Source organism: Equus quagga, chromosome 21, assembly GCF_021613505.1.
Source record: "Equus quagga isolate Etosha38 chromosome 21, UCLA_HA_Equagga_1.0, whole genome shotgun sequence".
Classification (NCBI taxonomy): domain Eukaryota; kingdom Metazoa; phylum Chordata; class Mammalia; order Perissodactyla; family Equidae; genus Equus; species Equus quagga.
In genome coordinates this window covers 33209505-33215902 of record NC_060287.1, presented here as the reverse complement: position 1 = coordinate 33215902, position 6398 = coordinate 33209505, and the positions used below count along the sequence as shown (strand labels likewise).

Sequence of the window (6398 nt, the reverse complement as noted above, 5' to 3'; positions counted from 1 at the left end):
GATCAGCACCTTGTTTATGCTCAGCATAAAGGAAAGAAGAGGCCTAATTCGAATTTGTTTCCTAAGAAGGTGCATCAGCTATAAACGGTCCCTAACCACATAATTGCTCACTTTTGAAAGCCAGTAAGGAAGTCAATTTTGTCACACGCCACTCCCCTGAGGATCAACTAAGGTGGCCATGGACATTCTCATGCTGAAATGGGAGACTGAGACCTCTGTCTAGCAATTCAATTCAATTCAGTCAATATTTATTAGGACCGACTTTGTGGCAGGCATTGTTTCTGGGTGCTAAAACTTCAGTGTGAACAAAATAGACAAAAATCTTTGCCCGTCTAGAATTACACTCTGCTCAGGGAGATGAACAATGAACAAGCTAAGTGGGTAAGATATATGGTATTTTTAGACAGTGCCAATTCTAAGGAGAAAAATAAAACAGGGAAGGGGGATAGCAATGTAGGGGGTAAGTAATGAAAATTTCAGATAGCTTGACTGTAGGGGGAAAAACCGTCAAACATAAAGAAGGCAAGAGGGAAGAAACAAAGAACAGATGGGAAAAATAGAAAATAAATGGCAAGAGGATAGATTTAAACCCATTCATATCAATAATTCTATTAAATATAAATGGTCTAAACACTCCAATTGAAGGCAGAGACTATCAGATTAGATACAATAAGCAAAACCAAGCCATATGCTGTCCATAACAAATGCTCTTTAAATATAGAGACACAAATAAGTGAAATGTAAAAAGATGGAAAAAGTATGCCAGGCAAATACTAACTATAAAACAGCTGAAATGATTATTTTAATGTTAGACACAGTAGATGTCAGGACCAAGGATATTACCAGAGATACAGAGAGAAATTTTATAATGATAAAAGGACCAATTACTTAAGAAGCCATAATAATATTAAATGTGACCATGCCCAATTACAAATCTTAAAAATGCATGAAGCAAAAATAAGGGAACTGAAGGAAGAAATAGATAAAGCTGCAATTATAGTTGTACATTTCAAACATACTGGCACAAGAATAAATAGAAAACATATTTATATATACACATCACTAAGACCAGATGTCTTCACTAGTAAATTACATCAAATAGAAATAAAATACCAATCTGTTTCAGAACTATAGTAGAAAGAAACACTTCCCTACTCATTTTATGACAAAGATAAGACAAGAAAAGGATCCCCCGATATCCCTCATAAAGTTGGATCCAAAAATCTTTCACAAAATAACACCAGATAGAAACTGGGAAAACATAAAAATAATAACACATGACCAATTTGTTCCAGGAGTTTATTCCAAGAATTCAAGGTTGCTTTCCCCTTCACATTGGTAACAAGGCACAGGGGTTCACCCTCACTGTTTCTATTCAACATTGTAATGGAGACCCCAGGAGATCCCTTGGGGAGCTCTGAAGCTGGGATGGCCCTTCACAGATGTCCACAATTAACATGGGGGCTGGACTTTTCTATCCTCACATCCATCAGTCATTGCATCTGGGCTGCCACCAGGCTAGGGGTACATTGTCTGGCCAGGCAGCTCCCTTCAGCTGAGTGCAGTGCCTGGGGAGGGGTCTCAGCTGAGAGCCATCAGCAGCCAACGTCCTGACAGGTGGGGAACCAGTGTTTGGTCGTGGAGGGAGGATCTGTGGGCACCCACAGCATCAGCACAAGAAGGACTAAACCGTACGAAAGTACTAAGTACATGACTAAAGATGAACATGTGCTTGCCCGAGGGCCTAGCATTTCCTCTCCGTGTGCACCAAAAGACATGTTCCAGAATGTTCACAGCAGCCTTATTCGTCATCGTCCAAAATTACCTGGATATTTTTAACAGTCAAATGGATTCAAGAATGTAGTACATGCATATAATGAAATACAAAATAGCAATGGAAAATAAACAATTACTGCTACATGCATATTATAAATGAATCTCACAAATGTAAGGTTGAGTGAAAGAAATAAAAGAGTGTATACTGTAAAATTTCATTTGTATAAAGTTCAGAACAAGACAAAATTACTTAGAAGTCTGTACATACTTACCTGTTGACTGTGGCAGAGCCTGGAACGGTCATGAAGTGGGGGCTAGTTCTAATTCTTGATCTGGGTGATTATTATATGAGTGTTTTCACTTTGCAAAAATTCATTTTACGTGATCTGTTCTACACTTATGATCTGTTCATTTTTAAGTGTGTATTATATAATTCAATTTTAAAATTTTCACTAAAAAAAAGCTAAGTCACAGACTGGGAGAAGATATTTGCAAACATAACTGAAAAAAAGGATTCATATCTGTAATAGATAAAGAACTCTTGAGAACAAAATTCAATAGGAAAATAAAAGGCAAAAGATATGAACAGACCATTCACAAAAGAGGAAAATACAAGGCCAAGAAACATATAAAAAGATGCCCAATATAAATACTAACTAGGGAAATACAAATTAAAACACTGTGAAATATTTCATAACCAACAAATTGGAAAATATTTAGAAGTCTAACAATTTACCAATGCAACTATAGAGCAAAGCGACCACTTACACACGAGTATTTGAAGGGAAATTTGGTACAATCACTGGAAAGAAAATACTTGCTCTTCGATCCAGCAGTTCTGCTTCTAGGAAAACAATAGAAAAGCTCTTGCAGATATTCCACAGGGAAAATGGTACAAGAGAGTTACTGCATTATTTGTTTATGATAGAAAAAATACATACAATATGACATCAATAAAAAACTTTGAAAACATGGATTCACGCATGGAATGTTCACAGAATTTTTAAATGCCCTTAAAGGTAAACATCAAACTGGAGATGGTGGTTCCCTCTGGATGGGGACAGGTAAGAGAAAGGGACCGTGGAAGGGTAGATGGGGAGCTTTGCCAGCATTTGCGATGTTTTGTTTCTGAAATAGAATGCAAGTGTGACAAAATGTTAGAACTCAATAGAGCTGAGTGGTAAATGTGTTAAGATTGTAATGAACTTTTCTGCATATTTGAAATGTTTCATATTTTAAGAAGCTATTCAAAGGTACGCCTCTTATCTAATGACTCTTTCTCTCTCAAGTGGAACCAGCCCCACCATTGCCATGCTGCGTGCACGTACTCTACACCCACTGCCATATCTCACACCTTGGCCTTACCTTGCCCGGGCCTCTGTAAGTGGAGAGAAAAGGATGAACCGATAACAGTTCTTCAGGCTTCTGCCCCACAGAAGATAATATGAAATGTCTTCCCATCTCTTTTTGAAATGGGCTACCTCCCGCTGACCACTAGGTGGGACACCAGCTTGCCATTTGCTGAATAAATACAATGCGTATAGAATTGTTGAAACTGCCTGTTTTTGCAGAGAGAACCATGCTCCGACAGCTGTGAGCAGAACAGCTTAGCGGTGTGCGTCCCAAGTCTGGAAGCAGCATCTCTTTGAACTCCTGCTGATGACATTTATTTAGGAGTGCAGCGAGTAATGTTTCTAATTTAGACAAATCTAAACATATATTCAATTCACTGGAATTTCCTTTAGTCCATAATTGTTTTTTTCTGGCTAACTATGGTTGGGAGAAAGAAGAAAAAAAATGGAAAGTAGCATTTATTTGGTGCCTGTAATGTGCCAAGAAGCAAATTACAGCTTTATCTCACATAAGCCTCATGCCCATCCTTCAAGAGGGACATCAGGGGCTGGCCCGGTAGCTTAGTGGCTATGTTTGCATTCTCTGCGTCAGCAGCCTGGGGTTCACAGGTTCGGATCCCGGGCGTGGACCTACACACCGCTCATCAGGCCACGCTGTGGTGGTGTCCCACATACAAAGTAGAGGAAAACTTGCATGGATGTTAGCTCAGGGACAATCTTCCTCACCAAAAAAAAAGGGGGGGGGACATCATTTCACAATTGCAAAGGCTCAGAGATGTTAGGTGCCTCACCCAACATCCCACAAGTGAGCAGAAGACATAAGGTTTGAACCCACCTCTCTGTGACAACAAAGCTTCCTTCCTTTCTACCATGCTCCCTCTCCAGAAAGCCTTGGGAGTGAAACTCTAAGAGAGAGAAGGCAAAAGATATATTTAGTATAATTTAAACACTTTTAGGCACAGCTAAAATAAGAACAGATAATAAGCAAACAGATAAAAGGTCATTCGCTTCCTCCTTCTGCCTGAGCCAAGATCACAAAATAAAATAAAAACCATTTCAGCTTATTCTTTCCACAAAATGAGTTTTTAGAGAAGTAAAAGGTCTAGGGAGCTATTCTTAGACATCAAGAGTGGAAAGAGCACCCTGGTATAGTCTTTCAGCTCCAGGTTTGTGAGCTGGGAACAGATTCTCACAAGCAGTGTGTGCATTTGTGTGTGTGAGAGAGAGACAGACACAGAGAGAGAGAGAGAGGGAGGGAGGGAAAATTCATTTGCTGGGACTGCCATAGCAAAGCAGCAAAGACTGGGGGGCTTAACCAACAGAAATGCATTTTCTCCCAGTTCTGGAGGCCGGAAGGCTGAGATCAAGGTGTCAGCAGGGGTGGTTTCCTTCTGAGGCCTCTCTCCTTGGCTTATAGATGGCCGTCTTCTCCCTGTGTCCTCACACGGTCTCCCCTCTGTACCTCTCTGTGTCTGAACCTCTTCTTCCTATAAGGATGCCAGTCAAATATAAGGGCTCATCCATGTAACCTCATTCAACCTAACGACCCCTTTAAAGATTCTATCTCCAAATACAGTTGCATTCTGAGGTCCTGGGGGTTAGGACTTCAACACACGAATTTTGAAGGAACACAATTCAAACCATAACAGAGAAAATACAAGATGTGAAGGAACCAGATCAGGGTTTCTTTTTAGCGGGGAGGAGTAGGGGGTCCTATACAAACAGGCATAGATAATTACATGGCCCTGTCTAGCCACCAAACTGGGAGAGAACCATCCTCTCCAGGAAGGTCTCGACTGGCATCAGAGGTGAAGCATCAGTAAACTCTTTTTTTTAATAATCCTTTGAAAATAATTATAGCAAGGATTCTGGAGTGATTATGAAGCACAATATTTTAATCTCCCCAAATTCCCCCATAAAAACAGACCAATGTACCAAAATCAAAGACCTCGAACTTCTACAACAAAATATGTGACAAGCTATCCCAACAAAGCTCACAGAAGGAGTGCGTGGGGAAAATCACAAATAGCTACAGAACCTGTGTGGTTAAGGATCTGTGTAGGAGGAAAGAGAGGGATCCCAACAAACCAGAGAACAGGAAAGAAAACAACATTGCTGACCCATGTTCGCTGACATAGGTCCAACCTGAGAATGGTCGGATCCAATCCATGGGCAGCACAAGGGGACCATGATGCGCTATTCTGACTATGATGGAGCAGTCTCGAAGCCCTCAAAATGAGCACACCAAAGCTACTTTCAACACAAACTCCACAATGAGGAGAACAGGAACAAATGGTGCAGAAAAAAGAGACAGCACAGAAAAAAAGAGGAGGAGGAGATCAGAATGTCAGATCTCAGAAAATATGATGTTTTTTATTACTTTGCAAAAACAGAAAAAGATGGAGGGATAGAGCCAGGAAGCTAGAAAACCTATCTTGACCTAACCCTCACTCCCATAAATACAGAAAAACTAATTTCCCTTAAAAAATAAGAAAAGCAATAGAAAAGGATCATGCCCAATTCTAATATAAAGTTATTATAGGGGCCGGCCCCATGGCATAGTGGTTAAGTTCAGCACACTCCACTTTAGCAGCCTGGGTTCCTGCGTTCAGATCCCAGGCACGGACCTGCATACCGCTTGTCAGGCCACTCTGTGGTGGCGACCCACATATAAAGTGGAGGAAGATTGGCACATATGTTAGCTCAGGGCCAATCTTCCTCAGCAAAAATAAATAAAAAATAAAGTTATTATAAGAGAAAAGAGAATAAGAGCATAATACTCTCCTGACAGACAATGAAAGCATAACCAAAAGATATGCTATACAACGCAGATGAAAATGTAACCTAATATTTGAAGTGAGGTGAAAGGAATTATGAAAATGATAAATGTTATTAAAGTGTAACTTAAATCATAATTAGAAACAGTCAGAAATATAAGATTTGAAAGCACAGATGACAGAACTCAGAAAAAAATTAGAAGTACAAGGGAAAATTTTCAGAAATGAAAACTAAATTAGAAGGGACATCAGAACCAACCAACAAAATAATGCCTTTAAAGAAATAAAATGTAAAAGAGGGAATTTTACAAAATCAGAAAGAAATGAAGAGATTCTACCTCTGGTTAGGATGTAAAAGATCACAAAAGATCAACAGCACAGCATAGCAATGAGAAAGCACTGGATAAGCTTTTAAACTGTATTTTTCTTTTTTTTTTTTTTTTAAAGATTGGCACCTGAGCTAACAACTGTTGCCAATCTTGGTTTTTTTTTT

At 39.5% G+C, this 6398-nt stretch overlaps 1 long non-coding RNA gene across 1 annotated transcript in view; it reads right to left on the bottom strand.

Annotated features, from left to right (window-relative positions):
- Positions 1–1320: 1320 nt before the first annotated feature.
- Positions 1321–6398, bottom strand: part of LOC124231436 (uncharacterized) — a 14783-nt gene continuing 9705 nt past the window's right edge. Inside the window, exons 2-4 of the long non-coding RNA XR_006886520.1 lie at positions 3964–4033; positions 2545–2620; positions 1321–1825 (exon numbers count right to left, since the gene is read on the bottom strand). This is a non-coding gene — a long non-coding RNA (uncharacterized LOC124231436). The remainder of the gene's footprint in view (positions 1826–2544; positions 2621–3963; positions 4034–6398) is intronic.